The sequence below is a fragment of the Struthio camelus genome, chromosome W (assembly GCF_040807025.1).
Source record: "Struthio camelus isolate bStrCam1 chromosome W, bStrCam1.hap1, whole genome shotgun sequence".
NCBI lineage: Eukaryota > Metazoa > Chordata > Aves > Struthioniformes > Struthionidae > Struthio > Struthio camelus.
This window is the reverse complement of record NC_090981.1, coordinates 21,804,195-21,831,535: the sequence shown is the minus strand read 5'-3', so window position 1 is coordinate 21,831,535 and position 27,341 is coordinate 21,804,195. Positions and strand designations below refer to the sequence as shown.

At 37.3% G+C, this 27,341-nt stretch overlaps 1 long non-coding RNA gene across 1 annotated transcript in view; it reads right to left on the bottom strand.

Annotated features, from left to right (window-relative positions):
- Positions 1–3,103: 3,103 nt before the first annotated feature.
- LOC138064048 (uncharacterized) overlaps positions 3,104–27,341 on the bottom strand; it is a 35,421-nt gene continuing 11,183 nt past the window's right edge. Inside the window, exon 3 of the long non-coding RNA XR_011137259.1 lies at positions 3,104–3,394. This is a non-coding gene — a long non-coding RNA (uncharacterized lncRNA). The remainder of the gene's footprint in view (positions 3,395–27,341) is intronic.

Here is a 27,341-nt window from a genome sequence, read left to right as displayed (position 1 = left end):
GTGAGGGGCCTTTACAGATTCCTCAGTATCACAATCAGCGTCATTCAGTCATGACTCAGTCATGAACTGAACTGGCTGGATGGCCGAGCTCAGAGGGTTGTGGTGAATGGCGCAGAGTCAAGTTGGAGGCCTGTAGCTAGGGGTGTCCCCCAGGGGTCAGTCCTGGGCCCAGTCTTGTTCCATGTATTCCTCAATGACCTGGAGGAAGGCACAGAGTGCACCCTCAGCAAGTTTGCTGATGATACTAAACTGGGGGGAGAGGCTGACACACCAGAAGACTGTGCTGCCATTCAGAGGGACCTGGACAGGCTGGAGAGGTGGGCGGAGAGGAACCTCATGAAGTTCAACCAAGGCAAGTGCAAGGTCCTGCACCTAGGCAGGAATAATCCCATGCACCAGCACAGGCTGGGGGTTGACCTGCTGGAAAGCAGCTCTGCCGAGAAGGACCTGGGAGTGCTGGTGGACAAGTCAAGCATGAGCCAGCAGTGTGCCCTTGTGGCCAAGAAGGCCAATGGTCTCCTGGGGTGCATTAGGCAGAGTGTTGCCAGCAGGTCGAGGGAGGTGATCCTGCCCCTCTCCTCAGCCCTGGGGAGGCCTCCCCTGGAGTACTGTGTCCAGTTCTGGGCTCCCCAGGACAAGAGAGACATGGCACTCCTGGAGAGAGTCCAGCGGAGGGCTACCAAGATGATCAGGGGACTGGAGGGCATCTCTCCTATGAGGAAAGGCTGCAAGAGCTGGGCCTGTTCAGCCTGGAGAAGAGAAGATTGAGAGGCGATCTCATCAACGTGTACAAGTATCTGAAGGGGGAGTGTCGAGAGGATGAGGCCAGCCTCTTCTCCGTGGTGCCCAGCAACAGGACAAGAGGCAATGGCCACAAACTGAACCACAGGAAGGTCCATCTGAACCTGAGGAAAAACTTCTTCACTGTGAGGGTGACAGAGCATTGGAACAGGTTGCCCAGAGAGGTGGTGGAGTCTCCTTCCCTGGAGATACTCAAAACCCGTCTGGATGTGATTCTGGGAAATATGCTCTAGGTGACCCTGCTTGAGCAGGGAGGTTGGACTAGATGATCTCCAGAGGTCCCTTCCAACCTAAATGATTCTGTGATTCTGTGATTCTATGAGTTATGCAAAAGGAGCAGTTGATACTGAGCTCGCATGAGAATATTGTATGCTAAAACCAAAATAAAATGTATTCACCTTCGCAGCCTTTGATATTGATAGCTGTCAATCTTACAACTGAACAAGAATTATGTAACTAATGAGATCCTGAACTACATGTATGAATTGTCATGGAATTGGCCACGCAGCAGAGCGCTGAGGAACACTTTAAATTTTGTATATATATAATGTTCAGCTGAGATGAGCTTACTGACTACAGACTACATAAAATGCCAAGCATGATCAGTCCTTTTTTATGTGATGCATAAGGAGAAGGGAAAAGAAAGTAAAAGCAATATAAGATCTACTAAAGATGAGATTTTGGAAAGTTGGGGCCAGTGAGACTGAAGAGCAGTAGCAATCATGCAGTATAACCAGTTACATTATCATGCAAAGAGAGAGTAGAAACCAGCAGATACAAATGTTACATTTGTTGTCCAAATTAGAAGAGCAAGGTGAACGCCACCTTGAAGATGCTGACAGTGAAAGCAAAACAGTATCTTCAAACCGAGCATCACTGAACACTGATAAAACAGATGGAGCGATCCACTACTGCTCCAAACAGCATTAAGAGTCCAGCATAGTGATGATTTGCTGGAGGAGGGATAGAGAATTGTTAAGGTCTGCTAACGGATTTTCAAGGATATAAAAATATAACAAGTCCGGCTCTGCCACTGACAGTGCAGTCTGTCAGCTAGTAGCAATTAGAGTACATGAAGAGTGAGAGCTTTTAAAACATTTCTCAGATTAATTGTTAAATAAAGATGTTACTATGAAGAGAAGCTACTCTAGGTTACTTCATTTAAATCAGGCCGAGAGGCTAGAGAAGGACACAAGAGAAATGTTTTTGCGCTGGGTAATGGAGTGTAAAGGCATGATTAGGCCCATTTTACATGTGCAATTATATTACTGCTACTCTTCTGTAGGAGCTGGTTCACTTTTTTCAGAGAGACATTTACAAAATTAGAACATCATGTTCATACACAGCCAGATCCATGCTCACTGTAGGCAATGAGGCATGTTTATCAACCTGCAAATCTGTCTGTTTTCCTTAAGCTATTGAGATGCGTGACAAATGACTTCAGTGTGACATATCATACTTTGCTGCACACTGGATTAGAGCTGAAAAGTTTAAGATTTTTTCTTTTGGATGAATTATCTTCTTTTGATTCCCCTCCACACACATGGGAAAAATTAATAAAAAAAAATGTACATGGTTGCAGATTGCAGGGGAAAGTTTACAGTGCACCGTTCCCATGGTGCTCAATAATTAGTATCTTGCACCACAAGGGTCTGCCAGGCTTTTATAGTAAAATGAATCCAGCCTGTCACTGGTGTGCTGATAAGTGTTATCCCTGCTCATGTCAATTCCTTCACCATACCTTTCTGTAATGTTACATACATGGAGCTATGGCATTCTTGCTGCCTTTCAGACTTCTGCTTAGTTCTGCTACTTCCCCTCTCAGCAAAAGCGCAGGCCATGCCCATGGAAAAAAATAACAGTCAACACTTGTAAGGGGGAGAAGGGCACAACTCTCCTACCATTTTTTTCACTGGGAATGGGGCACAAAGGAATGTGGCAAGGTTTGGGGTTTTTTGTCTTCTGCTGCAGAAAGTTGATTAGCCCATCCTGTTTCATGCTCACCTGCAAACATGAAAGTACCCGCAATCCAGAGTCTCCCTCTTTAGAATTCTCTGCTCCTGGGAGGACAGGGAGCAGTAAAGGGGGACAAGAAACAAAACAAGACTTTGAAGAAAGATTTCTTTTTTCTGTCTCTAATAACCAGCAGTTCTGTTACACTATCATGTGGAAAATCATACATTAACTGCTTCTTCATTTGTTTCCCATCACAGTCTAGAGGGTCAGATATCCTCTCATTAGCTGGTAGCTAGATTCTTACAGAAAGACAGAAAGAGCATGTACACAAGAGAGAAGGGAGGTTACATATATAACAGCTTTTATTAGGGCTTTTCACTTCATTTTAGAAATGTTACGTTCATTTTGTTAAGAAACTTCCTCTGCCAACATTGATTCAGTCTAATTTAGTTGACTTTTATGGACTAAGCCAATTTACAGAGCAGAGGACATCGCCAAATGATTTTCCAGCTTCTATCACTTCATGTGTCAGAGAGAAATGTTGCTGTGTAACTGGCAGCTCAGATGCCCCTTTGGTGCTGTCGCTCTAAATGTGAGTAGAATGCTTTGCAATGAACTCTGTGTGACTATGGCAAACCTGTTAATAAAACAATAAGGTCAAGGTCATTCAAAGACAGAAGTGACACTCATGGAAATTTTTGCATTTGATTAAAGAAGACAAGAATTAGAGTCAAATAGGCAAGACTAGAAGCAATCGATGCGAAATTATTCTGTATAATTCTGTGATTCAGAAACATGAACTAGCTGATGCTCAGGGCAATGAACTGCAGAAGTTTTAATGTGGAAAGTTCTGGCTATTATCATTAATAAGAACTACCCTGACAAATGCTTCTCTCTCACATGCCAAATAGGTCCACGCAGAGATGCCCAGCAGGACATAGGTAATAAGTAATTAACTGCAACCTCATCTGAAATCTACCTTAATACAAGGCAAGATTTTCCATAATTCTGACATTTACTGGAGTAATACATGGTGAATAGGGCCATGAAGTTCAGAACTGGGATTAACCTCTGTTTTGAATGTAGTATGTTGAGACATGACAAGGGCAAGATTCATCAAAATGGTGCACATATCATAGTGGCCAAGCAATGAGGCACAGCATAATCATATATCCCTTTTATCAGTAATAGCGTATTAACAGTATTTTTGTCATATAATAATTGTCTGGGATGAGGAAGTAAATACAATATATAGTAATTGTTTGAAAATCTTCCTGAAAGTAGCAGTTTAAAGTTTTAAAAGACGCTGACATGCACATTCCTCTGCAAAAATATTCTGAGTGCTAAGAAGGAAAAAACACGTCTGCATATTTTAGTCAAAGGAATACCATGACAGTATTCTATATTTGAACTTATACCTACATTTCTTTCATTTATTTTGCTTAAAATTGTAAGTTAAATTTTTATACATTATAATATTCAGCTTCTTTTGAAGTTTTGCATGAACAAATTCTATATATCAACTGCATATTGTAATATAAATTTCAACCCCGATTTAATTTAACTCCTTTTAGTTCTCAGAAGGTCTGCTTCTCTTTGGACTTTTGGTGCAATTTCAAGTAAATCAGTACCCAGTCCAAAGTCAATACTTATTCTAAAATAACACGGTCAGACAAAATCTACACTATAGATCTACACTGCAACTAGCTATGTTTATGTTATACTGTTGGTTTTGTGCTATTTATATTCCCTCACAATATGTACTGCCTATTTGTTCCTGAAAAAACTATTACTGGTTCATGTGGTAGGCAGATTTATAAACACTGAGCTGTAGTTGTGAATGACGACAGAGAAAGTTAACATAGCAGATTTTAAAACAAAGGAAAATACACATTTACAAGAATGCACGTGCATCCATTTCCATTTAAATTCAAGTGCATTTCTCCTAAAGGATAAGGTCATAAAAACATGACTCATTAGCATTTCTCTTGCCTTTTTTTACTCATTTATGTTTTCACTTTAAAGGCCAATGCAATCAAGATTTTATCTTGAAGGCTAGTCTTTATGGTCTAAGCATGAAAAAAAAAAGTATATACTTTTAAGCACTCAAGTGCAACTCTAGAAAGAAGCTATTGAGCCAATTTTCTTTTCAAGTCTCATATATGGGTGAAGTTTACTATATTTACAATGTTCAGATGAAATATTTAGAAACTGTGGTTCCCTTGGCTCTTTGGTTCTCTTGGCTTCCTTTGTCCACTGAAGTTAATGGCAAAATTCCAGCTGACTTCAGTGAAGTATTAGGAAAATTCACGTAAACATAAAGAAAGAGATTTTCAAAAAGTGCTCAAGCTCTACAACTAAAAATGCAAAATAACTGCGTGCCCGTATTAAACATGTCATTGTTATTATTATAAAATTAATAATTTGTTATTATTATAAAAATAATTGTTATTATTTTCCAATAATAACATAATTTTATGTTAGATAAGCTGTCCTGGAGTCTTTTTACCAAAGAGTTTCTCATAACTGATGTTAAGAAAGCTTTAACACTTCTGAAAACTGTTTTCTTTCTTCTCATTTTAATTTTAAGCATTTCTTATGCCTGTCAAAATAGCATATGAATACTAAACATTAAAGTACCACAGAAAACCAGTTTACTTTCCTTTTTTTGGTGCTATAAATCAATAACTGGGAAAACAATCTGAAGCTGTAGTATAGTAGCAAGAAAACTGCCTTGATTTTTAAAACAAGGTCACTTGCTATGGAAGGAAGAAAATCATAAATCATGATTATATTTTCTCTCTTTTCTCCAAACATGAATAACCCCATGTTATATTTTGTTGTGAGATATTTTACTGCTATCGTTCTTCACTTATTCATTACTTGAATGTTTGATTGTTGGTTTCATTCCTGGATTTTAAAAACCCAGCGAACATTAATAACAACAATAACAAGGAGGAGGTTACTGATCAGGAAAACAAGGATAACTTGTTTTAGAGCAGCTTATAGGCAGGCTTGTGTCTATGGCAAGAAGACTTATTCTGGCATGATTCCGGCTAGAGTGAAAAAAATGGCAAAAATTCCAATTACTTTAGTGGGAGCAAGTCTTTACAGCACCTCAAGTAGGAGCAAGTCTTTATGGTATTTTTTTAAACTATCCAAGAGAAATGGATATTAAAATAATTCATATTTAATGCAAGTCTGTAAACAATTCTTTAAGGAATAAAAATGGCCTTTGAAGAAATTACAGATGTTACATGAAATACTGTCACGGTAAACTAATGTTCCTACTAGTCATTTGCTGGCCAAGAAAGCATGATAACAGTGACATTTCTATGGTCAGCAAATGATTATTCATTTATTATATTACATGCATGAAAGCACTTGAAGTTTCACTGTCATTCTCTTCCTCATTGGTACCATTCTTCTCTGCCACAGTGTGTATGTCCCATAAGATCTTTCTTGAAGTTCTGATGGCAGAAAACAATAGTTTGAAAGTCTTCCATGTTAGTCTTCTTGCATTTTATAGCTCACTGATTATAATATTCTCATAAATATGATTTTTTGCTATTGTTAAGTTTGTCCTAGGTCATTGGTAAAACTTTGATATTCTCCACTGTGTTTATAATGAACTCAACAGAAATCTGCGTGGCAATCTACTGCTTATATCCTTTTGAATATATCATTATTTATTAGTACAACATACATTAGAGGAAGATACTTTCCGTAATAGACTACATGGAAGTTTAAAATCCACCGTTATGTGTAATTTCATGAATGGAAGTAGCTAACAGTTAAGTGGAATTAACTGCTTTTAAGAAAAATGAATAGTATTACATCCTCTTCTTCCCTGAGAATAAGAAATGAAGTTGAGGACAGAATACCTAACAAAATACATTCCCCACCACTAAGCTGTCATTAAAGGTGAGAATTCTTGCAAAGTGCCCAATCCCAGAGCAAAACTGGGATCACTAAATAGCTTATATACTCAGTATGGAACGGTCATGTTAGCCTATTGTCTTAATTCTTCAATTGGCAAAATAAATTTTTCACTTTTACTGCCAACATTTGAGCTGTCTGAGATTCTGTTTGAGCTAATTGCTTCCTTCTTCACTGAAATTAGGTGTTTACAACTTCATAGTTTGATCAGAGACCCAGTGACCTGTCATGTAGGCATACCATGCCATTGGGCTACATAAGCCCCAATGGGGATGCTGGACGTAGCTTGGGGGCTCTTCATATTGAGCATGACTAGATGTTAAGGACTGTATGCATGTGTAAAGAAAAGAATGTTTTTGAGAGCCACCCTGTAGCACATTCCCACTTCTGGAGAGTTCACTCCATTCAGACACGTCTGTTACTGCATCCTCAACATCAAGCAATGCGGCTGACAGCTGTATTCATCATTCAAAGCCATATGAAGAGGCAGAATAAACAGTATGAACTCAATATCAGGTGGCTAAAGGTGGGGGAGGGAGAAGTATGGTAAAATTTAATGTAAAGTAGACACTAAGATTTTGAGTCGAAAAAGAAGGTGGCAACTACACTGAAAAATCTGCAGTTACAATGTAACCAGTAGAACGCCAACCAAATCATTTGTCGATAATTTAACGCCTCCCCAGCCATCCAGCCACTGAACTAACTTGTTAGTCATGCCTATCTTTTTGAAATAGGCTGTTTTAAGCTTTATTGGTAAATCTTAGGCCTGAATAGCTTGTCAGTTTTTCAGTATTTGGCTATTTCTTACCCTTTCCTCTAAACAAGTCGGCATTTGAGATAACAGTGCAGATTCCCTGGGGGAGCTCTCAGGACTGCAGTTGTTCTACACATGGAGCTAAGCGATAAGATTGTCAGTGTTTACATCCAGAATTTCCATCAGGAAATTTAGAGAAATTAGAGAAAATAAGACTAGCTGCAAAATTTGGATCTGGATCTAAACTTCTAATTCAAGATGTCCTCTTGGATCCATTGTAACTATAAAAGCTCTTCCACTTCAAATGCTCTTTCTGGGTCTACTTTTACTCCTTCTAATCTTACCATTTTTTGATATGATCGGATCTTACTTTGACCAAGCTTCGACAAGAAAAACTTCACTAGCTTCAGTGAAACTAAATTTGATTTACAGTGGTGGAGTTATAACCAAGTTAAACTAATGGTTTTGATGTGCCCATTGTCAGTTCTAGTCTCATTTTGTAAAAATCACAATTTTTTCCCATTTGCCGTCACTGTGTCAATAATATCCAACGACTTGCCATTACTGTATGGGCGGGGGTGGGAATTGTGATAAAAATGAAGCCATAAAAAACACTTCTCTTGGCAACAAATATAAACCCGTAGTAGAGTAATACTACCATTTTCTCTCTATCCATCTAACTTTTGCATCCTGTCTTTCCACCAGATTGTTAAAAATCATTGATCGCTATTTCTAAACTGTGTGATGTGTGAAAAGTTTTTTTTGCTTCAGCACTTTTAAGATTGCAGAGTGCTGATACAAAGTTATCAAACTAATAAATTCAGGGTTTAGCATTTACCTTGGCACTTTAAAGCAGTATTTTGTTACTTCTCGCAATTACAGGAAAGCCCTGAGGAGACCTTGGGTGCTGTATGCAGTATGAATATGAATACAGTATCAATATGAATATTGATTCAGTCAGTCAGGCAGGCATTATTTGATATAGTACATCTACTTTCTAGTGTTCATCTTCAGTCATTGTAGATAAATAATGTAAAAGGAATTAGAACCATAAATAAAGCTTCTGCAAAGGAACCATAGTTCTGACACAAGAAGCAGCATGTAATAAATATGCATATGAGAGCATCTTATTAATAAGATAACAGCTAGAATTCAAGGTTCTGTAGTAGCACTCTCAATCGTACCATGAACCAGATGCCAGCCATGTTCCCTAGAGGCCAGCTATTAATTCCTTGGCTAAGCAGCAATATAAGCTACATTACTTTAAACAAGAGCTGCTTCTCCTCTATTCCTTAGCTGCAGTGCAGAAATTGTAATGAAAAGAGATATGGAACCCAGCCAAATAGCAGTCTGCAATTCAATCAAGTGGATATAACTGCACAGAGACAGGTTTTTCTTTTGACATTTTTTATCAAATTAATGTTAAATATATGCGGTTTCTTAAAATCCTTATCATTCCTATAAGTAGATGTATTGAATAACCTTCAAAGTGATGTATTTGTAGATCAAATTGGATTGGTTAAGACACATGCCATATGGCCCTGATTCAGCAAAAGAATAAAATACATTCTTAACTTTATGCTTATGAGTATTCCCACTCCTATGCAGTCAAACATTCAGCATGAGCTTATTTTCAGTGGAAGTTAGTCACATTTTCAAAGTGAAAGGTATGCGTAGGTGCTTCCCTAAATAAGATACAAATTTTTTACATACTAACAATTTCCTTGACAAATAATTCAACCTAAAATAAAACATTATAATTGTTGACTACAGTATCTCTGAAATCCGGTAGGTTCTGAACATTACAGTAAACGTTGCTTTTTGAGAAATATGTAGAAACTTACTGGTATTTCAACTCTCAGCTCAGCACCTATATTTACAAATAAGCTCTAATTCCAGAAAAAAGAAAGAAAAAAGATCAATTCATAATACATAGAATGCACACCACCACTCCATCATTGCAGTCTAAAGCAGTCCCACACCGTCTAGAGAAGAGTTAGTAGGCCCCCTTTGCACCCTTCAGTACACTAACTGCCAAAGTCTCTATTAGCTGCTCTTGTTTCCTGGATTTCTGCTTACCAGCTAACAGATGCTCCTGCATACAACTGGAACCTGATACACTCAAATCACAAATTAAAGTCTAAAGATGGAGGCTATTCTTAATCAAGAACCAGACAATCAGTAAACAACTAACATAAGCCATTACATGCAGATTCCCCCAGAAACTGCTAAGAGCAGAAGCCCAAACCTAAGTAAAACAAGACCCAGTGGGCTGGGACATGGAGCATGCTCCACAACCCTTGCAGAAAGGTCAGGAGTTCCTGGAGGAGAGAAAACCCTTCTCTGCAGCCATCCTCAACCAGGATAATGAGTCCCTGCCAGCTGCCTGTCTGCACATGACACTGAGAGACAGCAGGGCTTTCAGTGAGACGGCAGCTGGGGATTGGGCTCCACCCAGGCCCACAATTCAAGAGACAGGCCTGCAGTAGACTCCCTAGTGCTCAGCCTTGTGCGATAGCTGCCAGTCTTCCCCACAATTCAGGTTGAAGGTCACTTCCAGAATAGTCATTCCCATGCTGGCTGCGCTTCCCATGCAGCAGCTCAGCCATGACTTAGCAAGGGTTGTCCTCCTGTACCTAGCCTGGTGCCAGCTCACCGTGCAGGTGATGCTGGCCTTGCTCCTTCCAGGCCTCCATACGCTCAGGTTTTTTGCAGCCAGCTGCTAGTCCCCAGAAGGGCTCAAACACTTTCTGGCAGTCCCATCCCTTCTCCTATCTCCTTCCTCTCTTGTTCCTGGCCATCTGCTTCATACCAGCTTTGGAGCTGAGCTAGCTACATGGTGAACTGATTCAACTAGCTAATCCAGCAGGAAAATGTTGACTCTTCTGTCAGATTAGTTTATGGCTGATTTACTGAATAAGTGGATGGGAAGACACAAATTGTGTTAGAAGGAAGATGACAGCGGGGAAAAAGGAACACCCTCTCAGGTTGTTAGAGGCATCTCATGGAATTACACTTTGGTAGTTTTCTGTCATCTCTGTTATCCAAACAGCACTTGGATTTTTCAGCTGAGACCTGGCAAAAACCTTGCTAGTTCTTTTAGTACATCCAGTAAGCCTGTTGTTGGAACAGTATACACAAAGTATGGAGGGTTAAGTACATGCCACTTTTGCTCTGACTTTAGTCACCACCAAGTTCACAGATTTCATGCAGAAAAAATAGTTTGCCAAGAATTTGAGAGGCCCATTCAGGAATATATATTTTGGGGTATCCTTCTGCAAGAGGTTATTCATGCCTCCTTGTTCATGATACATAAGAATAAATTACATTGGAATTTCCTTGTTTTAAGCCTGAGAGGGATTTCTTTATGTGTGTATGAACAAAAGAACAAAATAGGCTGACATATACTTTACTAGCGACATCCTCGTTTTAAAAAAATGTAGTTAACAAATTTGTATACAACATTTATGTATTACTCAATATTCTGTCATGGAGACTGCTGATGAGAATCATTGTTAACATTCTTCAACAGCTATCAGAAACAGTAGATTAAGGTGGCTTGACATAATACTGTTTGTGTAAATACATAATTAAAGAGCACAAGAGATTACAAGGATGTATAAATGAGCTTCAGCAGATAACTAGGACAATTATACCATCAGCAAGAGATGAATTGAGGATATAACAGAAATTACTTATGCTGCCTTTGTGGAGGGTTTTTGTACGTCAAATAGCAAAGGGCTTGAACAAAATATGACAAGGTTTCTCTCTTCAGGCTTTACAAAACTGCCATTATCAATCTTAGATATTTTCTCCTAACACCTCACTTCTAGAGATCTGATTATTCCTGAAGTCACAGTCTCTATGCAAATCTGGTGATTTCACTCGCTTGGCACAAATGGAGCTCATAAGTAGATTCCCGAACAGCTCAAATCTTTTCAACCATAAAAATTTGTTAGACAAATTAATGAAAAGACATTACTCTTCATAAACAGACACATGCAGATGTCCTGGTAGTCAGGTAGTTTAAGAGAGCTGATATTGTCTATCCAAAATAACTGACTCTGCATATACCTTCCCAGTGAGCACAATAACAGCCGGAGTTCATCTACCACGAATACTTTGAATGTTTACATAAAACAGTCATCATGACTTTAATTGACCATCATGACTTTAATTGACATATACCACTTGCAAAACATCTAAGTTGCACCAAGGTACCCGTAGCATCATAGTCTGAACAGGACAACGTGCCAAAAACTAAATGCAGTTTTATGGTATGAAAGGCTTTCTGAGGGGACGTGTATTCTTAGAATAAACCAGGATAAAGCACGGCCTTCCTTCTAAAGATTGCAGACTTGACTATTTGACTAAAATATTACACCCCATGATTTAAATACATCAATGTAAAAACTATGCATTATCTCAAGGTCTAGAAGTGTACACCATTTTCAAGTGTAAATGAAATTTCATTGTAAATTGCAAACGATAAAATGAGTAAGACAAGAATGACTCATTTCTACAGGAATTTGAATGTAGTTACAAGAAAGAAGAAAGCTTGGGCCTGGTTATGCCTTTGTTTTCTCATTCTAATTTATTACTGTTATTTTCTAAAGGTAAAGTTAAAAGCAGTTCTGTTCTCAAAAGGAAACATGTAATTATTGTTTCACAACCTTCTCTAACTGCACATTATTCTTTTATTCTTTCTAATCAACAGTAAAAAAATAACCTAACTGAGATGTATTTTAGGGTAAAACAGGTTCAAATGAACAGATGCTGGAAGGTTACCATCCTGCAACTGAAACTTAGTCAATAGCTGAGATGAGATACAAACTAATTTGCAGATCCATAAAGCTCCACACCAGTTTTCTGTAGATTAACTATGCATTTTTATTAAACTTTAAGAAAAAAAAATATATATTTCTGTCATTATAGAGACATGGCTTACGATGTATGCAGAGAATACAAAACACTGTTTTACTGTGACTTTTTTGAATAGAACTATACTTAAGTCTGTTCAAAATTGAGTTATTAATGACTAGTTCGTATGTAGAGTCTCATTCAGTTACACAAATGCAACTTGTTATTTGAGTCAGGGTTGTTCAAAAGAGGGTTCATGGTCCTCTCCAAAGACTAACAGTAACCATAACTGCTAGAGGAAAAGAAGGCCTGGTGGTAAAGTATCAAACGTGAACACTTGATATCCGTAAACAGAAACTGGAGCACCACACAAAAACAGGAATAATGCAAACTTAACGCATCATTCCCTATTTTAGTTGAAACAGCTTGTAATCTCCACTTCACTTTGGGATATATGTTTAAACTCACACTTTAAATCAGTACAGTGAACAAAAACCTAAAATCCTATCTGTATTCCAGAACTTATGCCGTCAGAGGCTGGAGCGAGGCACAGAGGCTCTGCAGCCACCACCCTTTTCCAGGGACTTGTGTTCAGAAGCAGTTCAGCTGCAGCGTAGCCCCGTGTCCTTGGAGCAGCCTGTCAGGAAAGAGCTGGGGGAAGAGCTGCAAAAAGCCTCCCTGGAGACTCCTTGTGCTCGCTCAGAAAACATGTTTAATCCCAGGCCCTCACCCCCTGCTTGACCTGCGCTGCAGGAACGCTTTTTCCTAGCCACATACTTTGCTGACTTAGACCTACTGACTCGACTCCCTGGCCTGACGTCAGACCCACCTCAGCACCGGAGCTGGCATGGCGGCTACAGGCCCCTCAGCTGCCCATAGTCACCAGCCCCGGCCCCACTCTGCTTTCCTCATACAGGGGCTGCAGGCCTGCACCCTGCCTGCCCCGCTGTCATCCTCGGCTCCCGGCCCGCCTTCCCTTCTGGAGTAGCCCACTCTCCTGCTCCCTGACTTGGATTCAAATTTAGATATGGGCTTCTATGCTCAAAAGCAGTTAGGTGTGGAATTTTTGATTATGACTGTTAAAGATATGAAAAATTAGGATTCAAGTCCAAAAATCACATTTTAGAAGTACAGCAGTTTGGATTTACCTTGATCTCCTGTGCGTAGACATTAAAAACAGGCCTGTAGTCAACAGAAAAATTCTATATGATTTGAACTGGCCCACACTTTCAGTATCTACAATAATAAGAATCAAAAGGACATTGGGCAGCTATTAGAAATTCAGTATGTTTGCCTAATTTTGTTTTGGCTACCATTATAATGACTCAGAAAAAATACAATGTGCTGAGCATGTCTTTTAATAGCAATTACAAGAAAATGCCTACTAATGATACCTGCACTTGGCCAAACAGAGGACAAGTTAGGAACTTTGGCATACTGTATCAGCCCACAAGAAATATGGTTGGCTGACTCAAAAATTAAGTTCAGTAACCTGAAAGTTTTTTAAACTGCATATTGGCACATGAGGAAGATTTCATACAGAAAAACAGGGTATGAACTTCTCATTAGTCAGCTGTTCTATGTTAATTCCCTTCTGCACACATTCTTATTCAAGGTAAATGTAGCCAACATAAGAACACACAAAATTAGCTATATTTTTTTTTTACCTAACGTATTTAGGTAGCTTCTATCGGAGAGCAAATGTGGTGCAAGTTATACAAACAAATTTACTTCATAAGAACTTCTTGCTCAGGTTTTCTGCTGCTTTGCCTCTTGTGCAACTACTTAGACAAGTGCAAAGTGAGTGCTAAAATCATACTTAACAAAAAAGTATACTCTGATGTAAACAACTTTGCAAGGCCCAAGGAAATAGAGAATTAGACCTTGAGATTCTAACTATTCTTGTAAAGGCTATAATGCTAAAGTTTTTCCATCTGAGAAGAAGTCAGAAAATACCACTACTAACGTTGTTGTCCTTGTCAAAGTCAAAAAATCTCAAAGTATTTTCCCAACAAAAGCGTTGCCAACAAAACTCCTATATAAAGAGTACAAATACACTGTGAGATACAAGCTTTTCAGCTTCCCTGGAGTTGGCTGTTAAAGTTCTTCAGTTACCTTTATGGCTTGTTATGCATAATCTACAAAACAATGTAAAGCAAACAAGCTTTCTATCATATAAAACTACATCAGTACTACTTTCATAATAGAAAAGGAAAAGAGTAAGAAAGGAGAACAGAGAAGAATTCAAGAAATAGAAACCAAAATATTATGAATAGATTTGTGCAAATCTCATCCATTCTGCTGTGTATAGGTCTCTGAGGATCACTACAGGACGTTCAGTTTTCTATCTTCAGTTTGAAAATGGAGCATGTACCAATGTACATGGTTCACAAAAGCACTGTTAACATTTGATGGATGACTAGATTTGATAATTTTCACTCTACTTTTCAGCTAGCAAACTTGACTCTGGCTCTCTGCTGCTAAATGAACTCTGAGTGAGAATTCAAAATGGCTTCATTTCAAACCCAAGGGAAGGACATGACCTTCTTAGGCAAACTGTGGGACTCTTCCAGGGTACCCTCAAACCTAATTATCCTTTTCATTCAAGAAATGTTTTCTCTTTCTCAGATAATCTATTCTAGAACTCTAAATTCACCAAATTGGCAAATGATAATGACCCAGAGTTAATGCATATATTTCATGTATTCTCATTTAGTACACATTTTCCCTTGTAGCTCTCAGCTTCCCCATGTGGTTAAATGTGTCACAACCATGTCAAGGTCCAGAATCTTGGTAGAAGAAGTAATCAAAACCAGTAACTTTGTAGGAAATCCTCCCCCAATATAATAAAGGTCAAATAATGCAAATGAGATGAATATCAATCATAGCTTCACAAAGAAGATTTCACCGACTGTTGCTGCAAGAAATGTCACTATACTGTCACTCAATAAAGTTCCTGTAACTGATTGGAAAAGAAGCTCATTTTTATCTCCTGTCATCAAGTATTAAAGCGTTATGATAACCTATATAAGTAGTAAAGTGACTGTTCAGCTTTATCAGTTTTGACAGCTATCCCCTGGAAACATTTGCTTACATGATTAGATGTTCTTATTACATTGCTGTTTATACACCCTGTTACCAATTTTACTTTAATCAGTTTCCTTGAACATCCCATGCCAATTATTATGGTCCTACCTATACAAAATATCAAATGCTATTACAGTACCTACCACTAGTACATAGTAACAGTTTGCATTGCTACGCCTAATTCAAACAGAAAGTTTTAATATGCTTCAGTATCTTCTGCAGAACTCCATACACACAATCTGCTCTCCCACATCCAGTCTGTGTAAAGTCCTGCCATTGTCTGCTTTTAACTTGCTCAAAATTCAAGGGGTTTTTTTGGTGTCTCTATGACTAAAACTCTCCCACTACTAATTGGTCTTCTGTTATAACTGTACCTACACTTACCTAGTTTATTAGTACCTTTGTTTGTCCCTTTTCAGTTTAGAAAGTCACTGTCAGAATCATTTTTCACTCTGACAGATCACAGAACATTTTCCTTTGTACCTGTTTCTTGGCTTCTTACCTCTTCTGATATTGGCTTCTGACTTCTCAGAAGCCTATATCATCTTCCTTAATTTCTCTTCTCTGGTTTGTTCTTCCTCAGTAAACTCCCTATCTATCTTACCACTTCCCCAGTGTTTCCTCTTTTTCTGCTTACAGCTTTACACCTTCCAGCATATGGTTCCAATACTGGTCCTAACATACCAAAAATGCCATGAGACCAATAGATTCTCCAATACATAGATAATATATAAATTGTCAGTAACTGCCAACAGGCAACTAAAGCCATTCTGAATGTCTGAAATCTGTCAGATAGCAAATCAGCGCTCCAAACACCTAGAAGAGTCGGCCTGTTCTCCTGTATCTTGGAAGCTGACTCCACAACCTTATGTTATTCACTGCTGTTCTGGGTTAAGTATTTACTTCCCATGTCTTATTTATATGGCAAATTCTTTGGAACAAGAAACACACACTTCACCTATGTTGATAAACTGCAGTATCTTTTAATAGCGGTTCTATACAGATATGCCGATTATGATTAATATTAAGGTCTTAGGTGAGATTCTCAAGCTTATTTCATTTAAAGTTAGCTGTAACTCAAAATTTCAAAATCACTGGAAGTTCCTTACCTGGCTTTACTCAGCATTCTATTCTAGTCCAGGCTCCGGATATCCAAAGATTAAATTGTTTTCTACCTTTTCTATTTGAACTCCTTTAACAACTACTAAAAAAAATGGCTCCTACTATAAATCAGTGAAGTTACACAAAATACAAATTTGACCCTTAATGCTTTACATAATCTTTCACTCAGGATGCTTATTAGAAACATTAGGCAACTTATTCCCCTTGCTCTTTACTAGTTGATATTCTTGTCATGATTCTATCTTTTTTATCTTCTACAATTAAATCCAACTAAGCAAGACTAAAATATTATTCTTTTACCCCCATAAATATTTACAAACATTTTTAAAAATACCCCAATTAAAAAATGTATATGCATTTGCTGTCATTTATGCTACTCTGTTTCATTACACCTCCTTTATCACCTCAGCTTTATTATCCATGAAGTCAGTATGGTTTAGTCATGTCTTCCCTCAGGGAAAAATTATATTTAATACTTCAACCATTTCATTTTTACTATTCCCTTCAATTTAATTTCATATTTCACCTTGAATTGTTACTAATTTCTTTCTTTTACTCATTTGAACTTAAATAAAGGAAGAAAGTTGATTAGTAATATGATGCCATTTCTTGACTTCTGCTTTTGTTCTTTAGTTTTACTCTACTCCATTTGTTTTATTCTCTTACTTTGAAACTGTTTAGAACTATTATTCAAGGATCTGTTTAGCTGGCAACTGAATTTTTGACTCAGGTTCAATGGACATACAGAAAGCTGATCTTCCAGAATCTGTCTTCTTTTTCCCCTTAGCTAGAAAACAGCCTTTCCCACACACCCTTTTCCCCTTTTTTTTCACTTCCTAGTAAAGAGAAAAAGCTCCATTTTTAAAGTAAAATAATGCTTGGTAATGTTTTTGTTGATATGTATGTCCTCTGCAATAGTCTTTGTAGTAAAAAAGATTCCAAATGAATAAAACATATAGTGAACAATTTTTAGTGGATTTACCTTTCATAGAAAGGTGTGTATTTAAAGAAGCCACACACTCATTACATCATATATAACAGAACAATAAAAATAAAACAAGGGCTGAATTAACCTTGCAGCAAAGAGTGTCAAGAAATCTCTACAATTAATCAAATACAATTTCAAAATAAAAAGCAAAATATAATAAAAAGGTAAAGGCAATACTTCCCCCCCCAGCCCAGCTTCAGTTTGTTTCCTCTGTAGCATGTTCAGAGCTTATTATCCCAGAGGAGCCTAAATAGTTTCATATTCAAATTCCTCAGCAAGAACTGAAAAGTGTAATCACCAAGATAGTACGGTTATGTTCCAAAAATTGCAGGAATTTATGCTTTTCTTACAAATTGCATTTAGATAGATAAATAGATATGGCAGCAAGAGAGTTTAATTTCCCGGTAACCATGAGATCATCAGCTATTTTTAAAGTACTGTCTCATAGGGGCTACTGGCAATGGTAATTAGCTAAAATTGACAATGTACTCATTGTGACATCTTATGACAGGGAAGAATTTGTATCACATCTCCACTTTTGCACTTCAACATATTAGAATAAATTAGCCTCATAGCCTCAAAAGGATGTTCAAGTTTCCTGTCTTTTTATATTTTTGTAACTGTGAGTATCATCTTTTGTAGTTCATTACTCTGAGTATTTCTATACCACTGAGTTAACTGTCTGTAGGAGCCTCTTTACAAAATACTGTTTACTTCCGTACACAGGATATACACTTCTATTCTCTCAATGTCTTGAAAAGGTAGTCTTGTGGTTAAAGCAAAGGCCTGGAAGCAAAGAGATTTCAGTATTTTCCCTAGCTCTATCACAGATCCTTGATACCTTTAGGGATGCTTTCCACATCTGAAAACGAGGGCAATAACACCTACCTAACAATCTCAAAGAGTGCTTGTGAGCCTTTATTTTTTGGTGCTGTTAAGTGGGATAAAATGTTTGTCAGAAGACAACGAAAGAACACACAATATATTCTGATTGATCTGGCACTTTAACTGGATTGTAAGAATCATATCTGGCAGAATGACTACAGTTTCTTTTGGCTTGGTGCCTAGATGTGTTTAAAGCTCTGACTCCTGGACTTCCACCAATTTTAATGATTTTTGAAGTATCACTTCAGTTCTCTGCTTCCCTAAGTAGAAAATGAGAAGATTCTACTTGCTTTCCATAGGATTTTCTGTATTTTGTAGTTGTATTGTAGGATTGCTGACTACTGGCAAATCATTTAACCTTATCTGCTATTCTTTCCAAACTGCACAGAGATGACTTTTAACATACAGTTGTTAGCACATCCGTAAGCAAAGGCAATTATAAGGCAGTATTGCAAAAAGAAAGTTGCAGAGTTTGAAGATGTACACGTTGTTCTGCATATGAGCAAGAAACTAGGCAGGAGCCATCCATGAAAATTTCTGGCAGAAGCTCAGAATCAGGTTGTTGCCTGAAAATATTAGCCTCTATTCAAAAATACTTTTAAACTTGGCAGAGCAAATGATATCTATAAATACTCCAAGATCAAAGTTCAGAAGAGCTGAATCCAGTGTTTAGGGGCTGAGAGATGTGGGGAAAGGAGATGCAGAAATTTATTCTTTTTGCATGATTGTGGTTGACAAATTTAAACCTTTACTCTTTTCCTTTCAGTGTAAGCATTCATAGTGCTCATAGTACAAAAGTGTCTTTCCTAAGACAGATATTGTATGCTATCTTTAGAAATAAGTTCCTTATTAATTTTGACTAGAAATAACATGAGTGCTGTTGAATTACCAATTTCTATTGAAATGAAGGTCTTCCTGAAGGATGTTGGGCTGGAATAAAAAATTCAGTAGAGCTACCACAGCTCCACATGTGTTTGGTGAAGAAATAGTTCTTTAGTTAACATTAATACTTGAGCTGGTTGTGAATTTTTCCCAAGAATGCTTTTACCTAAAAAATTGAATTTCTGGTTGTAAAATCAAAATCAAATATTTCATTGTAGGTCTCCTTGACTTCTATATTTTTTTCTGTCTTAAAAGGACATTTTTAGTTTTGTAGTAATTCAACAAAGTATTAAATAGCATTTCCCAGGCACAGTACTACATTATAGAAATTGTAGATTAGGTTTCCACTGTTCTATGGCCACGGTTTTCCAAGTAATGTTTTCCACAATGCAATAGGAATCTCTCTCTGATCAAACTAGGAGGTGCCACATGAAAGAAAAATCTGAGTTCATCACTCAATGAACTAGGGAGCTGTAAATGAGCTTGGATGCAAAGACATTGCATAATATGTGCAAATTAATCTCTTCTTCCCTCACTGACTGCTGAAACACTGAAATGCCATTATACATTAGCCAAAAAAAGGCTGAGCAGAGAGCCACTGCTGTCTCTGAAAGTACTGCCTATCTGAACTTCTGTCTGGACAAAAGAGACCCTAACCTCTATTAATCTTCCTTACTGTATTTTATGGGTAGTACACTCCTTTAATCTCTTGCACAGATTTCACTTTCTGCATTGAACCCATATTGCAAACACACCAACTTTCCGGCGAGATATATCTGTATGATTCGTTTCTAAGTTTACAGATTCTTAGTGCCAAGAGAACCTTTTCCTAGCAGCTGATGAGAGACCTGCCAATGTGCTCTAGATAAATTTTGTGACGATATTTTCTGATGATATTTGTCTGCTCTTTTTTTTCTTTCTTTTTTTTTAAAGAAAATCCAGAGATATGTTACTTGCAATAAATCTCCTTAAGGAACAACATGTTGCTAAAATTGCTTTGACTGGAAACTTGATGCGGTGCGAGATGGGTGGTACCTCGAGTTTTTTTCAGTGAAAGTTGGACCAACTCTAGCAGGGTGCCACATCCTGATGACCACTCCTCCATAGGCTTAGCCATCTCACAACTCTTCTGAGCTGAGTAAGAGAGCCTCAAAAGGAAGCTTGTTGCCCAGAGTCCCAGTGAATTTCCTGTGAATGACAACTTACTCAAGATCCGTAGACTCATGGATCTATTTGCAGACCACAGTCTCTAAAACATCTTTTCAAAGCTGAGAGTCATCCATCAGCCTTTTTGCTGCCTTTTTCAATCATACGGTTGACTAGGGTTTTTTCTGAGTGCAAAAATGTAGAATAAAGGTGACATCACATTTGCATGCCAGGTTGTGTAAAAAGAAAACAATGCAGGACTGACAAGTACTCTGACCACAAAGTTTCAGGGGAGCAGAAAACTTCTTTTTCACTCCATTTTACTTGGGAGCTCCGTTTCACAGTGAGGCCCAGACTGGGCAGGGAAACAAGGGAGTACAGACAGCTGAAATAAGAAACAGATGTTGGAAAAAAGTATTGAAACAATATTCAGTGTCCCTTCAGGTATTTGTTTCAGCACCCTGAATACTGAGAGAATGCCATGAGTACATACTAATAACAAAGCATACATCAGGATGATGATGGAAATTAAGCAACAAGTCAGCTTTTTAAAGTAACCTTATAAAATAAAAAATACTGAAAACAATTTTACATATGTAGCTAATTATTTATAATTTCCATAATTAAATTCTAAACTAACATATTAAAGGGCTTGGTAATACAATTTTGCAAGTTATTAGATAGTAAATTATTTTGAAACTAAACTCTTGGGGAAAACCATAACTGAAACAGAAGTTAACAAGAAAAGTGGTGGGATGCCACAATTAGAGCAGTGCAGCTTCACTAGCACGAGCTTCCAGGGCCAGCCAGGTTTTAGTAACGACAGAGTAAACCAAAGTGCCACAGTATTAAATCACTAACAAGATCGACTTTTTTGAACTAACAGTCCTATTTTATTTCAAAAGCTGCAATGTAGATAGGCCCAACAGAGGATTTTCAAGGACCATTTTTATTTCTATAGGTCAGCTAACTCCCTGACAGCCTTTTTCAGTTAGATGAACACAGTGACGACTCTAGTGAGCATTTCAGAGCACTATATTGCAAGTTCTTCTGCTACCCAGTTACGTCCTGCTGACATAAGATACATGAGCTCAGGAAAACAACATGTCCCATGGAAAATGCGTTCTCTCATTTTCCTCCCCTTCAAGCAGTCTATGTCATGTTATGTTGTATCCAAGCGATTTTAAGTGGTTGGTTAGGCTGTCGAATGGGTTTTGGGGAGCACTTTGTCCAGTTATATTTTTTCTGAAGGGCATGCCTCCTCAATTCCATTATGGTTTGCTATCATACTTTGTAAAGAAGTCAAACAACTGCAGAAGCATATTTATTACATTGGTTGACCTGTATTTGCTAAAATACGTAACCACAGATTTCTTATCTTGAATTTTGCCACTCTTCTACAGCAGTGAAGAGGATTTTTTTTAAATGAGTTGAAACATTTGAAGAATTCTGAAACACCGCTAACCAACCTCAGCTGCTGTGATTTGATGCTGCAATTCTGCTTTCAGCTACTGCCCATCATATTCTTAGCCACAAACCATACTGGCAACAACCATTTGTAATGACCGCTCTCCAGGTTGCCGCAATAATCGTCCCTGTATCAAGCAATTTGGGTTGATTCAACAGTAATATTATTGTTATATAATTCTGTTCCTCACATTTCTTGTTCTGCTGAGAACTAGTAACTGCTGGTCTTTACATCTAAACCTGAATAACAGTGACTAAAAGGAATGCTATGTCCTGTAGAGAGAAGGATCGATTTTGCATATTTCAGGAAATCCCAAAGTTCTTACTGTGATGCATTTGTACTTATAGAACAGGTGAATATTAAAGCATTTTTTAGACAAACATTGATTTAAAAAAATTTTGAAATCCCACAAAGCACAAGACTTAAGGAGGCGTGCACAGAGCTGATTGCTAGCAGCATTTAAGGCTATAAGGACTTGATACGAGAAAGCAGTTTTACATATAACCCCTTCTCTAGTCATAACTGGAAACTGCATCCTTAAAATTAAGAACAGATCTAAGCATTACATTTTATGTTGGATGCTTTTCTAAATTAACCAAGGACTTAAATTTTGGAAGAACTGATGTTAAACTTCTCATACTAGAGAACATTAAAAGATTAATTTTCAAAACAAAGTAAAAATACTCCTGACCAGTTTCTCATAATTTCAAATAACAACAAAGATCCTGTGATTTGAATCAACTTTCAAACAATGATTAATAGATTTTTAAAAACTCAAATTCCAGGCCTCAGATATTAAAGATGGTTAAACGAAGAAAAATTCAAGGAAGTAAAATCAGCCAACTATACACACGTGTTAGAATTTTGTTATCTTCAAAGGGGAACTCTTGTAACCTGAGCATCTTTGCATCTCTCCTCCACTGTCAAAATTCTCCTTGAAGATTTAAAGAGAAATAACTCTCTTCAACAGTGTGAATTTTCAGCAATATAGTGTGAGCTTCTAGAAAGCTGTCCCTTCTGGCAATGCTGAGTCTTTGAATATCTCCACAAAATTCTTTATTTTCTTTCTCATAAACAAAGAATAAATAGATTTCAGTACTGAATACACCAAAACATGGGGGACACATGCTTATAAAACCCCTACAGTTCTCCTTAAATCAGCAACTAACTCCTTCCCAATTGTGCTTCCAGGTGTTGGTAGCAGAAGAAAAGATATTTATATGTTAGTGGGCAACAACTAGGGCAAAATCTGTAAGACCAGTTGTAATATGTGATTAGATTTGACTGTTGAGTGATGTCTGAAGGGATTGCTCAGTGATATTAAAAGCTGGAGAATTTCTCTATCCATATCCACCTTAATTGGTAGTTGCATAACATAAATGTGCAATGATCAGCTTTAAAATTTTTACTCCTCCTTGTAAAAAGAAGTACATTTTTTCAAAAAGAAAGAATACATATAATGTTCCCATACATGTAGTGTACTCCTGGGAGCCTGTATCATGCGGCTAACTATTTTCACAGGCTACTATTGCTATCATGTAGATTCACCACATACCAGAGACACGGTCTAAAACCAGCTGACCATACTCAACAAGCCTTTTCATGGACTTGTATTCATAAAGCAAACATAATTTGGCAAGTATTACTTCAAAATTATTTTAAACTATTTTCTTTCTGCCGAGTCAAGCAGAAAATCCATTTGATCAACATACTACATCACCATAAATATGTTAAAAATGCATTACAACATACACTGTAATGAATGTTGGCATTTCCTGACCTCCTACTGGTGATAGCCAAAACCAAACCTTATGGGATTTCTGCATTTTGCCACATTATACTAATCATAAACCTGCTTTCTGAGTGTCACACAAAATAATTTTTTACAAGATTCTTCATGTTGTTAAGCTTCCATTGGGGTAATAATGACTTCTGTTGTCACTAATGTGACACTAATGACTTCTGTTGTCACTAATAATGACTTCTGTTGTCACTACAATCAATTATCAATTTACCAAACATTTAAAATGAGTTTAACATTGAATAGACCCCATAAAGATGAAAGAGGTTCAGTTCCATCTGCTTTAAATGATATGCTGCAGGGTCAGGCAAATTTTAACAAACTACTTGCTGAAAAATCCAGCTGTACTTAGAACTCAAAATTATCAATAAATTCAGGTTAAATTTACTGAGTACACTAAGATAGACAAAAATGGAGGACTAGAAACTAGGATGCAGAAAACCAAAAGGGAAGCGACTGTGATGATCCTTTCCTCAAGGTCCAATGATTGGGCCTATTTTTATTTCATCCTCCACCACAGGTACCAGAGCAACAATTTCTCATGATAGTATCCTAAACAACATGTTATAGTATATTGCAAGGCGGATCTTTTTCTTTTTGAAGCTGCTCCATGAAAATATTTATTGGGCTGGAGAGATAGAGTGAGAGACTCTACTACTCAGTGTTTAAGGAATACAACACAGAGAATAGCAGCAGCTTGACTCTAGACCTTTCTCTAATGAATAATAAATTGATATAACTTCAGAAGACAGATATGGGATGAATTAATGGAATAGCTTAGAAGCTCGTATACAAGATATATGAGAATACAACAGGAGAAAATGCAGTTCTTAATGCATGATTGAAATTAAAATTAAGCTGCTATAACAGAGTTGAAGAAAATAGTCAATTGACTGGAATATTAATATTATTAATATGAAGGAGGTGAGGAGTTCTCTTCTTGCCTATCAAGAACATAAACACTTTTTCTAATGTTCAGGATGCAGAAGGAAACCTGCTGAAAACATATAAATTGTGACAAAATCAGAAAATGATAATTTATCATTCAGCAGACATAATATCACAAGAGCTATCTATTACAAATCACCAAATTAGGGACCTCAGGTGGATTGGGTCTTTCATGAGCCAGCAATAGTCATTCATAACACCACACTTGGCAGTAACAAGGGATTTCTAAGTATTCAGACATCCTCTGGGAAAACAATATGGCAAGACAGAGATTGTACAGCAACTTCTTTGAAAATATTCATAGAACTTTATTTATAACTTTTCAATAATTTGATAGTCAATTACACAATGAAAGGTGTAGAAAGCAAAAATTTGCTTTTCCAAAGGCTATTTCACATAATAGGAATTACTTGGTTTAAATGGGAAGTGGCAAATTGGTGTAAGTGACCACTATTTTAACATTATTAACTATTATTAACTATTATTAACACAGCCTTTTTCAATAACCTTCTCATTCCTTTTGCTATACTTGCATAGATGCAATGGAGGCTCAGATATTATTTTAACGACCACATAATCATTCAAAAAATAGTCTGCTTATTGTTTTCTGGTCCATTTCATTGTTTTCTAATACTAGTGATATCATAAACAAACTCAAAGAAAGAGAAAAGAAATAGAGAAATAGTGAATCGTGAAAAGAAAAATAGTGGATAGTGAAAAGAAATATCTCCTAGAGAAAGTGGAACATACCCACTGTTCAAATCATTAAAACTAGACTTAAAAAAAAAAAAAAGGTATATAGAGTAATGTTAACATTCTAGTTACAGAAGACCTGAAATTAACTTGTACAAAAAAGGTATGGCTAAATGGATGAGTTGCTTGCACGAGCTAAAACCAAATTCTTTTTGTGTAAAGTCTATGCACAGGGGTGCTTATTATGCACTGCAGATTTTAGATACACTGATTTCACCCTAGATTTGACAGTCCTCAGGTGAGCTATGCTCAGCAACGAGCTTTTGCCAGTTTTGCACTTCCAACAGTCCTGCAATTTGCTTATTTGACCGTCACATAAATTAAACCATCCTGATAGCCTGCTGCCAGTAACCGCAGAGAACAATTCAGTGGCTATGGATTATTCTGACCATGTTTCCTTTTCCCTAGGACCTTCTATGTCAAGATGAGGAGTTGGATTGGTATCCTGCAGTATTCTTTACCCCTTCAAAAGTTATGCAGAGAAGTCATACAGAGGCTGAGCTATCAAATTTCTATCTACTTTCCAAAACTACCGGCTGCACAACAGTCATGCAGAGTCAGGCCTATAAACAAATTAATGAGGAATCAGAGGAAGAAGTGACATGACATTCCTTTGGAAAACAGCGCTTTTGCATAGATTAAACTTTGTAAATACAGTAGTTAGGCCATGAAACTGAAAGATAGAGACAGAATTTACTTCCTTGGCTTAGCCACACATTTGGGTAAGAACACTGAGCACGCCAATTAGGGTCTTAACATATTCAATTTATAAACCCTGAGCAGTCTGAAAATGTCTGTTAAGGCTGTCCTTCTCACTAAAATTATCCCAGAAGTGGGTATGCATCATTGGGTAGCAAGAAATCAGAGGATGCCAAAACATTTAGCAGGTTTTTTCATTCACATATTCATTTGAAAATTGCTCCAGATATATACTTCTTTTTGATTGGAGCAAATTGAATATACTTGTTCATTTTCCAGCCATGACTGGCATAAATGGAGGAATTGTAACCAGGTATTGATCAAGATACAGGCAGTAGCGATCGTACCTTCACTGGCAAAGAACCAGACAAAATCACTATGTGCATTCATTCCTTTATAAAATAACTGTTATTCATTCAGAGACTGCCAGCTACACATTCTATCGCCGTAACTGCAGTCCATTTACGGCTATTCACTTATGGTGATCATTTTCAGGAGAATTCATATGCATATTTACTTACTGTATCAAGCCAGTCATTACTTTCCAATACTAATAAAAAACAAGAGGCTGCAGGCGTCAATTAGATCCAAAATATTGTGACTGAACAATTGCCTGCCGCTGCTGTCAAAGCTTTGGGGAGCTTTCAAGTTTAAATGAAGTGCAATAGAAGCAACAGAAGAGGCCAAAAAATTCACTTAGCTCCCTTCCTATTTTATTTGCTTCAAAAGAAAGAAAATGTGTGCAGAGTTATGTCTGCACTACCTCAGCTGCACAGATGCTACTGCACCTACCTTATGAAGGCCTTTTGAAGTAATGCCTGCAAGATTTTCTCAATAGTACACACGACTTTTCTACTTATTCTCTCACGTAGTATTAAAATAAAGCCACAGGTCCCTGGCATGCATACATGTACACACATGCACACACATCAAACGATGACAAAAGAGAAACACTGAGGTATCATAACTTACTTATCAGCAGGTCAAACAGATTTTCTAATACTACAAAATTAAGAGAAAAAGCAAATTAGAAATGCTAGAATATTCTTCCTACAATTACGATAAAATTACTATATAGGCATCATAAAATTGCTGGAGTGCAAATGAAAACTTAATGTATTTGCAAGACAAAATGAAAAAAACAGACTTGCATCAATGGCAGGGTTATATATTACATAAATGAAGCTTATGTAATGTATAACCAAGTTAGAGCCAAGACCAGATGGATATCATTTAGGAGACTTGAAGAAAG